Source organism: Hylaeus anthracinus, unplaced genomic scaffold, assembly GCF_026225885.1.
Source record: "Hylaeus anthracinus isolate JK02 unplaced genomic scaffold, UHH_iyHylAnth1.0_haploid 0, whole genome shotgun sequence".
Classification (NCBI taxonomy): domain Eukaryota; kingdom Metazoa; phylum Arthropoda; class Insecta; order Hymenoptera; family Colletidae; genus Hylaeus; species Hylaeus anthracinus.
The window spans coordinates 5,728,316-5,740,393 of NW_026533254.1; the positions used below are offsets into that span (position 1 = coordinate 5,728,316).

Sequence of the window (12,078 nt, forward strand, 5' to 3'; positions counted from 1 at the left end):
AAACCACAGCCAACTCACACCCCCACCGAGACGCTCCCCTGTAAGAATTAATTATTCTCCACCATCATGGCGTGGGAGTAGGGGCGGGCAAAGCGCGAATAATACGTTACTTTTAAACGTAAATTGCGCGCAGCTGCGACTGACGCGTCGATTTCCGGGAAAGAGTTAGGTGGAATTAAATTAGCGTCGCTCGGGGGAAATATTTTAACGCCCACTAACTACGGTGATCCGCGTTCAGGAGGTTTTCCCCTGCCTTGGTGTGGAAAAATCGATTTCTTAACTCTATTTTTGTAACGTTTTCATTTTAACCCCTTGCACTCAGAGAGTGTGCAAATAGGAATCACGTCGTATTACATAATGTAACCTATAAAGCCTGTAATTTACTGTAATGATACTTGAGCTTATATGAATCTTTAGACATTGAGAAACATATTTATGTCAAAAATCAAAATTTTATACTATTCTAATGTGTGATAATGTATGAAACAGTCATAAATATGCATTGATAGTTTGTATCTTTTAAGTTGCAATGTTAGACTTCCTTGTTTATCTTCATAAATTGCACCATGTCATACAAAATATATTCCCACATTTTACTTTCTTCTACAAATGCTCTTTGCCGCTTTTGTAAGGTGTAGATTATTCACTCATTCTTTTTCCAAGTAACACAAACTCATATTTGTTATATATATATATATATATTAATACATATTTAATACCATATTTCCATTTGATTCAAGGTACCATATACTTTTATAAATTTTACGCTTCCATAAGTTTATCCTGTGTATTCACTAATAAAGTTTGGCTGGACTTACGATGTCTCCTCAGAAGAGACATCCGAATGCAAAGGTTTAAAGCACGCTACTAAATAATGCACGTGTTCCTTTCGTACGTATCTGAAATATTTTAACGCCCTCTCACTACACTGATCCGCATTTAGGACGTTTTACCCCTGTCTTGGGCTGGATAAATCAATTTCTTAATTCTATTTTTGTAACCTTTTCGTTTTAAGGCACGCTACAAAGTTCTTTTTGAACGTATCCGTAAAATAACCGTACCCCGCTAAACGATTTCGAAGAATTTTATTCAAAGTTATCCAATTCTTCGTACTATCGATGTTTACAAATATTCTGAACCGAAGCATTCTACACTGATTTTCGCATGGGATTTCATTGCCCGAAATTTCGAAGGCTTCGCGTACACAATGGATATTCAACGCCTCGCTGCAATCTCGACAATTACGAGCGATAGTATTCAAGCGAAATTCACGGTTCGAAACGATATTCATAGACGATATTCATCTCTTACCGCGAGAGCAACATTCGTGCCGGTAACGCTTGGATAAAAAGAAAAACACGTTCAGAAAATTAACAGTCTGCCCGATAGGTAGTTTCTACGTTGGCAAATTACGTTCCACTTGCGGATAACATTATTCAGCGACCAAGCGTTTTCGCTTCGGAGGGGAAACCGTTCCCAAGCATAATGCAGTACATCATTTGCTCGAGTTCGGAGCGCATTTAGCGGCACGCGCGCACATACATCGCGCTCCCGGCTTCCACCCGCGCTCGTCCAACCCCCCGGCGGCGTTTAACGTTAAAAACCATTTGTTTATCCCCAAACGCAATGCATCCATGCTGTTCGAAACACTTTATTTCGATATTCTGCATCCATCACGTGTATTGATGTGTGTTCCTCATCGGTTTCGTAATCGCAGTGTTATGTGGTCTAATCAGCAGTGTATTTATTCTTACATGTACAGTAAGTGTAAGATGTATTCGTACAGGAACCAATTTAAAATAAAATTAATAAGAAAAGAAATAATAAATTAACATTAAATATAATAAACTTTAATTTATACAAATTCTACTCTAAAAATATGTAGAAATGTTGGTTAATTATTTCTTCCCATAAAATTTATTAATAAAATAAATATATGAAGTTTTATTTTGAATTTGTTCCTGTATGAATACTTATTACACTGACTGTGTGTATTATCTTTCACGTTTAATTGCAGGCATGTATATCTTCATTTCTTCACGCATAGTTAAAAAATCGAGTATATTCAAAAACAAATTCCTAAAGCCTTTAAAATAAATACACTGCTGGTTAAACCACATTACACTATTACACTACACGTTACTGTATGAATTTGGGACGAGCAAGCAATTTTTATCTTCTGGAGCAGAAATGTTTACACGAAGATTAGCGAAACGGCTTTTGGCCGCAATTACACAAAGGAATAAGTAGGTGTTTGCCGCATAAACGAAGCAATACGGTGCGGCAAAGATCGGGGAAACGTACGCGTGCGAAAATAGTCTGCCGTAACGATAATTGTATGCAAATGATAGGAAGCCGCAAGGTATAAGACATTTACGGCGCGCACGAAATTGAAACCGCGCGAAGAGTCAACGCGCGCTCTTGTTTGGACAAGGAGCGGAAATTACTGTGTGACTGTTTTCCTAATTTCGGACACGAATGAGATTCTACGACGGCGGACCGATCCACAGACAGTTGTCAACGCCATAAATAATATGTAAGCCCGGCGCGAACACACGACCGAGTCAATTTAACTGGAGTTAATACAGGTCGCGGGCAACCTCGAAAGTTCTACAACAATTCCCGCGAAGCGAATTATTCCGACGGTCTCGCGGCGTTATTAATTTATGAAATTATTACACTCAACCCCCAGAAAGTCCTTGAGTGTTTTTGATGGCGGTAATAATGTGATATGGACGTTCGGATGCTGCGATGATGCTTGAATTTAAATTGCAATGCGGATCGTTTCACTTCGATGCGATCCCTGCTGAAGTGGGTGTTAGAGATTTTGTTCGAATTTAAATTTCTATAGTTTTCGTGAAAATAAGGAGAGTTTAAGTCGTCGTTTTCTTGTTGGAGAAATTATTTCAGAAATATAGATTCTAGAAGGTGGCAGGTCCCAACTGTCTTAAGAGAAAATTTTTTATTTTTGTTAATTGGAATAGGAGACTTTAACATTCTAATAAATAAATTTCCTAGATACTTAATTTGACAAAATTATAAGCTTCTTTAGCAGCGCAACAACACGATTAAACGTACCTATCATGAAAAGTGTTAATTAATTACGTGAACGGAGACATAATTATTATAACAATGCAAATGATGCATCAATGCTAGCCCGTCTATTTTGCTCATATATTGTAACGCGTGTCGGTTATTAACAGATTAATTGTACGGTCGGGAAGTTCAAGCGGAGCGAGGACAATATTTGATTAATTAAAACAGGATTTAATTGCGATTCAAAGCTGTGCTGGAACGGAAGGAAGTTTTTCGAAATATCAATGACATCAGTACATGTAATTGGAATATTTTGGAAAGAGACAGTATAATTACCTGAATGTATGAGACTTCGCAGTTTCAATTATTACTTTACAATATCCCACAAAGACTATTCGCTATACTAGGTTGTTCCATAAGTTTCCGGACACTTAATGATTGAATTTTTGACATTAAAATTCTTTATGACATTTGATCCAAATCGGAATTGAACAACTGCTAGAAAGATGGATGAAAACTATCAGTCGCGATGGCATTTATTTGGAAGAATAATTATAGTTTGATTATAATGTTATTACAAAATGATTTGTTGGTATCAAGTGCCCGGGAACTTATGGGACAACTTAGTATATTCCAGAAATCAAATGTGTTTTACGTACTTCAACAAATCAGTGTGTCACCGTGTACCCAGTAATTGTTGGTACACGTGGTATGAGGCGAACAACGAGAACTTCCGTTCGTCGAACGTCACCTAAAAACCCCGTAAAGAACAGAACTAACGTCGACGTGTAGTCGTCGGGACGTTAACGAGGATAAATCTCTCGCGAGGCGCCTTTCGCTACGTTCGCAGCTCAGAACGGAACGGTGGACTGCGCGGACCCTTGTTTCCGGCCAGCAAAAAAGCCAAGCATTTCAGGGCCGGTTTCCTACATTCCAGCACGCTTGCATTTCACCTTGTCCATGTAAATCTCCGTGAGGCGGAACGTTCTTATCTTCGTGCGGATATAAAGCCGCTCTTCGCCCCCCCACGGTGCTAAGGTGACAAAGGGCAAAAAGGGATGTCGCCTCGCGATACGTGGCAGAATTGCCAGAATTGCGCCATTTAAAATATTTCATTTTATATTTTATATTTGATGGCCCCAGTCTGATGATTTAACACTTTGACGAGTACGAGCGCACCGACGCGTCCTGACTGATGTGTGCCAGGTAGCGTAACGACGCGACGCACCGGTGCGTCCAAAGTTATTCTAGCCAAACAGAGTAAAAATCTCCAGCAGCAAACATTTGTTACGCCATCGGTTATCTTTGTTATTGTAATTAAGATATTATATCTTGATTACTTTTCATCTGTCCACTACGGAAAGCAAATAACATTAATTAGAAGTGTCTGGCAATCTACGCGTACCGTTGTTCCATTGCGCGTATACCCGTGCTTTGACGAATACCACACAACAAATGAATTTTAATACTTTGGTAGGAAATATGTACTCATCTGATACAGTACCTTGTATTTTGCCGCATTAAATATTTCATCAAATAATAACATAACAAATTTTCATATTCCACTTTCACTTAAAAATGAATATGGTATGGAATATATATAATATAATTATTAAATAAATGACATACAATTTCTTACTAGTTTATGTATTAAAGTATGCAGTCAAATAGATGTACAGTCAGTCTCATAAATCTTCGTACCCTCTATGTTTATTGAAGATATTTGTCTAAATTAAATGACAGGTCTGAGGTTCCCAAATAAATTTAAATACTCATTATAAACATATATATGTGAAAAGTGTGTTCGTGGAAATATCTATCATGAAACATTGATTTGGAAACATCAAATTCATCAATTAATTTAGACAAATTTCTGCGATAGACGAATACTTATAAGACTGACTGTATATAAAATATTGTTTATATTATGGAACAAAACACTCATAAACCGTGTGCATTTCGCAAAAATGCTTACTCGTCAAAGGGTTCATATAAAAATGTAAAGCAAATAAAAGAAAAGAAGAAGAAAGAAAGGGACGATCGAATTCATTCTCTCATTCCTTCCACGAGTAACGAGGCAAGTTGTTCTTTTTCGTTCCTAAGAACAATGAATTTTTTAATTCGAAAATTGCCCATCTGAAAGTAGCGAACACGGCAGTCGAGCAACTAAGAATTATTGGTTGCAGCGAGGTAACAGTTGTTCTGACGCGGGAACTTGCACTTGTTGCCGTCAACGCAGCTTTATGAAACTCGCGGAAACTGTTTCATTTAAAATTACATCCGGATTAGTCGGAGGTAAGTGGCAGGCAGAGGGCATTCGGATCGGAGTACACGGGCCAGCCAAACTCCTCTCTCGGAGCAAGTTCATGTCCGTAGATCGGGTACATGTACGCGTCGACGAACTTGAGCGCTCCTATTCGGTTACACGCTCAATTATCCACGGCGAGTTTGCAGCCACTCGCGACTCTATGTTTCTTGAAGAGGATCGTTTCCCAGCTGTGTCACGACGCTGCACTCCCGTTTGACATTTGTGTAGTCACTTTCCAATCGCCTAACCCTTTCCGTAGGTATCTCGTTAACCGAGTTTTGGATTGCAAAATGGAAAAGAACTTTACGACTCGTATCGCCACGAGGAATTGATCTCGAAGAAAGTTCCACGTTTTTATCAATACCCTGCACGAATAGATAAGAAGTTTATCCTCGCGCGTGACAGTGCTCGAATGAGTAGACTTAGGAACTCTCCAATGGAGAAATTCCATCTATCCAAGGAAACCATACCAATACACGTTCTAACTCTCTAGCGCTGAACGTCATGCGTCGTTCTATCAATCGTGCTTCGTCAGTTCGATTATCCTCCGTGTCAATCGATGCGATCTGGGAGCGTTTATGCGTCTGTCGGCCAGGGGATAGGTTTCTCCCTCTGATTGGCTGTAAATAATCGCTCTCCCGTCACACCAAGACTTCGGTCGTACATCATTCCACGGACGTTGAAGATATTACATTGATTCGCGGAGTGTCCACCATTTGGTGCTCTCAACTTTTCAAATAAATTACTTGCTTTGTCTCCCACTGGAAAATAGTGGGTGACAATGATTCGAGAATGTTCGTGTCACTTGTCTCGTTATACTGATTAGTCGTGGACAAATATTTATCCAAGCTTCTCATTTATCACGACCAAAAGTGACGATTAAAATTAAAATTTCACCACAGATATCGAGGCAGAATTAATTAACACGAAGATGATCCATACGTTGCAGAGATTGAGGCATTGGCACAGCGATAGATCGCAGGTATAACTGCGTTGTCGGGTGCAGCCCTGGTTGGACTATTTACGATGCACAGTTTACGTTTCCATACAAGCAACCGTTATGCAAATGTATTGCTTCATCCTGCTGCGTATCGAGGATGCGACAAGTTCAAAGAGAAAAATTTAATATCCGGCATTCGATCGCAAACAATGCAAAATTACTGCCACGGGGTTAATAAACATGTCTTGGAAAAGTGGGAAATACGCGGTCAAGGACAAATTATTCGACGTTGGTAACTCCACCGTAATCCGTATAACTCTCTTATAATACGATTAATTTGTGCAATGTGATACTGAAACCGTGTTACACGATACTCGTTATATGCGTGGTAGAGAGGTAGAGATTTTGTTTCATTAGAGAGAGAATATTATTTTTGGTTCAGGATTATTACTGATATTAAAAGCTTGTGAAATTAAAATTGAATAACACTCTGAGATTAAATATAAATTGTAAGTTTCAAATTCTAGTAAACGATTTTCACTCACGTAATTAAGATCAAATGGTAAATGATAAATTTACATCAGAGGGTTCCTGGTAACAGTGTAAACATGTTGAGCATATATTTACAGAGAATTACAGGAAATTTGTCGCAGTTTTCCCTGTCTTGCTCGCAAAACAGTTACGGAAGAGTGAGGTACGTATTAATTGTACGTGTTCGGCAAGGTTTGCCAACAATTTGTCGAAAGTGCGCGTCTCACCCGAGTTTGTCAAACAAAGTTATACAGAATCCTGATTAGCGAAGATGAACGAGGCTATTTCGTTATGAGATTATAATCACCTCGAATGCCTACATTGTTTCCGCGATACGTCGTGTCGATAAAGCCATTAGGTTCGCGTGACGATCCTCTGCGACACCTATTATTCATGTTGTTAGAGCGACTCCGCTCGTTACCCGTGCGTTAGAAACTACCAATCGACACCGCGAGCTCGTCGAATGAGCCATAAGCTGAATTACTTTCGACCGATTCGACGATATTCTGCATATCGGTCGCGTATGCGAGTTATTATCACAAATTGACCTAACGTGTTATGCAAAACGTGGGAAAAGAGCTCGCCACGTGTTACGGTCTGCGTGACGCTCTCTCCGATACGATCCAAGGTTAATTTCTGAAATTTTATATCATGCAATCAAACTGTTCGGTTCAATGACCCCTTTTCACGAGAAATACCAACGACATAGTATTTTGTAGTGCCCCAGTTGGGTTATTGAATTGCTCATTCTGTAGTGAAGGTATAAATTTTTTATTTTATTTATTTCGTGATGTTATGAATGCAACCATTTTAAACATACAAAATTTCTTCCAAGTCTCATGAATATTTATTTTCTTAATTAGCGATCAATAATTATTTTCATCTGTCTTTCCATTTATTATTAATTATTTCACATTACCGTATAATATGCAGTATAATCTGAAACTCTCGACACTGAAAACAATTTTGTTCGAAAATCGGGAATCAAGAAATATTTTAATATTATTATCTTCCAAGGTGAGAAATTTGTTAGAAATCTCGAGAATTTTCGAGATGAGATTCTCGAATATAATCACTGTTTCGCACTGAAATTGCACTATCACTTTTGGAGTGTTCCGGACGAATCCTGGCCCATTGTGCGACTCTCGGGAATAAAACGGAAAAACCAGCGTTATCAGCACGAAAAACACAGTCTCTAACGTTACACTGCGTGCATTATGGCCGCGAGTACACCTGACTGCGTTAATATCGCTAATTAAAACCGCCGTACGTGTCGTTATTTGCGTGTCAGCGGTGATAACGGAGAAACAACGGAAAATGCGTTGAAATTAGAACCGCGATAGCGGACGAATTTTTAAATAATTCTAATCGCCGTGCAAATCTTGCTTACAATGTTGCCTGAACCAGAGATGAGCAAAATCCTCATCTACAGTCCTTGGCTATCGAGTTAGGACTAGGTACGAAAATTTCACTTTTATGCCTATTTAGGTGGCCTAACAGTATATCACTTTTAATATCATGGACTGATACTGATAGATACAAATTTCGAATAAAGAATCAAAATTATAGTACATATTACGTTTAATGAATGAAAGCACGTTTACTTTGTAATTTTCTAATGCTATAAACGCACATTAATAATTTTTGAAAATACTTGAATAATTACGTGGAAGTTACAGGTACGTAACGTTTTCTGATCGATTATTCACTTTACTATTTACTTCTCAGTGAAATTATTAATATAGGTTCACCCTTATACGTCTTCAACATTGTTTAACTCTTTGCGAACTGACGATAGAGAAGCCAATGTCGCAAAAAAACCAAAAAACTTGAGAAAAAACTAATTAATTAGTTACCAAAGCAGTCCACGATATTTAAGGAGTCAGTGTTGAAGAAGTAGCGTCAGCAAGGGCTGCGAACGAGCTGTGTAGGTTTAGCTAGAGGTAGAGATAGGCGAATAGGGTGAAAGGAAAAATAGAGGCAAAGGTACAGGAAACCAATATCATGCCATCGAAATCGATACCGGTTAAATAAATATTGTTCGAGAGGCTACCAAATTGACAGTGAGTCCCGACGAATGGAATATTTATTCCGTGGAACTGGAAAATGAAAGCTGCACCGAGGGATCTGCTCCTGATGTTACATCTTATAAAGATAAATCGTATGCGTCGTTACTCAAACAGAAATCTTAGATAGAGGTGCGTTTAACGATAACCTTATCCAAAGGTATATGTCATACTCGATCAAATATGTTTGATATATCACACCTCATTTTCAATCTCAGTCCTTAAATAAATTTCATATAACACGCCACTTTTATCTTATATAAACTATTTGATACTTGTAAACCTTTAGATTACAAAAACGAATCGAATCATCACGAAGATTACCCTATATTAAATTTCTCGCAAGCATCTTGAACACTTTTAATTATCAATTTTAGTTTCTCAAATGAAAATCAACTTTTCCTATAATAAAAGTTGCAGTCAAGGTATATTAATACCGAGTTCAAAGAAAAATAATTAGAGCGTTAGATGCATTAAAAGTTCACTAAGTATGGCGTTGAATTCAACTTAACAGCGTTATCGATAAATTGGGACTTGAAAAGTATCATTTGCGATAAATTTATCACCCATGACTACCCAATTGTTCAAGACTACCCAATACGTATTGTGCGGAGGTATGCAATGATGAATCGATTACTCGAGCTTGTTTCAAGAAGTATCGCAAGGTTAATTGCTTCGCCTAAACAGCTTGCTCTAGAAATCGATATTCCCGCCGATATTATCGATGAAACGATATTTCACGCGAAAGCCGTGCATAATCTTAAGGAGCACGTTCAGGAAGTCGACAAGTTTAAGCGCCAAGTTTCACCGTACTCACCTTACGACACGTCTCTCCGAAACGAACACGTTCGAGGAATCTGCAACAGAAAATCAGAGATACGTTAATTTATGCTAATTTATATGTGTTTCTTTGGTGAAATTAAAGCTAGAATACCTTTGATGTGTCTTTATTAATTATTACATAGATGGACGAAGTGGATACGAGAGTATTACGAGTGAGGCAAACTAAAAGAGTGTTGTCAACACGTATGAAGGAATATAGTTACTTCAAGTCAATCGTTATAAGAAAATCAATAAAATAATTCTCCATGTAAACAATTATAAAACTTCCTTTGTATTTAAACACAAGAGAATTAATTCCAGGTTTTCTATTCTAAAAGTCAAACAGCCCCATCATAATGCAAGCGTTCCACAAATATATTTTAAAACAACAAATTTTCCTACTTATCCCAAATAATTTTCATGAAACTTCTCTTCAGATTGAAGACGAAAATTAGGTAATAAGTTTACAGCATACGTTTTACTACAGATCATCCCCCAATACGGAGACAATCTCCCCCAGAAAGACTTGGCGCAAGATGCATTACTAAAATACTTTTTATTTTACCGTACATCGCTTCTGGCGAACAGTTTGAAAGGAAGAGAAAACGGCGAAAACTGCATTGCAACGTAAACTGCTTCCCCATTGGGCGACCTATCGTTTCGCGGTTGCGTCGGATCGCGAGGAACGCCTCGCATACACCGAAAATGTTCTCCAAAGAACTAGCTTGGGAGTATCTCCGTAGACCAGAACAATATTTCTCTCCGCTATAAAACACAACAAAAGCCGTGTCTCATCTTGTCTAGATTATTACGATGTGCGAGCGTGCACTCGCACCACTAAACGTGCCACGAGCAGGATATAGGTGAAACATCTCAAACGACGAACGCTTTCGTAAATTTCAAACACCTCGGTAATTAAATCTAAATCTACGAAACAACATTTTCCATATGAAAGTTTCTGTGGGATTTCCGCAAAAAAGCCGTAAGATTATAATTTGAAAGTTTGACTTTATCTGGTTCGAGACCTTCAGGTTAATCGAAATTAGCCCACGTAACCCCTTTACCACGTGTGAGATATGATCGGATATTCAGGTCAAAACTGATTTTTCACGAGCCCGTCCTGTGGTGTATTGTTCGGACCAAATATAAACATGACATTTTGGCCCCAGGCTGTTGGAGCTTAAATCGTAGCTGAAGGGGTCAACTAATCATCGTCAAGAGTTTTTGGTTTTTCCAGCTTGGAAAAACCCGAGATACTCGCAACAAAATATATTTAGTCTTGGGGCCGCAGGATGCAACGTGGGCATGTATACCTTCGAGCCGCGACATCCCTGTCGTCCTAGGGATCAGTTACTTGTGCCAATAAAGCAATAACTGCTGTTTCGGTTCACGACCTTACAAGATCCCAACCAGCGACTATACATATGCGCTCTTCGCGGTCAAAAGGTTACATGCGTATGTAATACTAGTCGATTCTATGCAGCATATCTGAGAGTTGCTGCGTAGTTCACGCAGATAAATAGGTATGTCGGAAATTTCATAAACTAGAATTGTTAGCATAGCGATAATACATGAATTGTAATATCGAAGCCACAAAATTTATACGTACGAATAGTGAACAGGAGCAACTATTTAGATCAAATGCGCCTTGTGTCTATACAGCATAACTAAGAGTGGAGTCGGTCACGAATGAAAATACATTAGTATTTATATGAATTAGAAGTAACAATGTAACTATAATACATAAATTCGAGTTACACAGTTAACCGCCCGCATTCCGTAATTATACTGCGACACAATGGATCGTTGGATGGGAGAATCTTTCAAATTAGAAATCGTAGGCGGTATACATTAGTTCGGGTTACATAGGGAGTTCATAGCTCACTGGCTGTATTCCGCAATTATATTGTAACACAATGCACTTTGACAGCATCTCCATGTTTCATTAATTCCGAGCAGAGAGAAATGAACATGACGACGTAGAATTGGATTAACCCCTGTCCTTCGGGATCGCCGAATGCGTCACATGTGAGAAATGGTTTCAATGAGGAGTGGTGGCGAAATTATAAATAAGGTTGCCCCATTTTCGCGTTCCAGAGAGCGGAGTTTATAACAAAAGTGGAAAGTTCGCGGAGCACACCTGAGAATGACAACCAGTGATGTGCAAATCCTCTACTGAATGCTATAAATTCTTCGAATGTATTTCTGTTGAATATATTTTTGACTTTCACACTATAGTTCTCACCAGTAAATGTAAAATATATTCTTCCAAACATTAGATTGTTTAAAAACGAACATTTATCTAGTCAACACATCTCAAAGTGTCGTAAATATACAGTCAGTCTCATAAGTATTCGTACCTTCAATATCTAATG

At 38.4% G+C, this 12,078-nt stretch overlaps 1 protein-coding gene across 3 annotated transcripts in view; it reads right to left on the minus strand.

Moving 5' to 3' along the window:
- Positions 1-12,078, minus strand: part of LOC128895994 (leucine-rich repeat-containing protein 24-like) — a 311,248-nt gene that overhangs the window by 239,194 nt on the left and 59,976 nt on the right. For all 3 annotated transcript variants that reach the window (XM_054159105.1, XM_054159096.1, XM_054159088.1), the window contains one exon: positions 9,699-9,738. The gene's annotated coding sequence lies outside the window, so the exon portion shown is untranslated. The remainder of the gene's footprint in view (positions 1-9,698; positions 9,739-12,078) is intronic.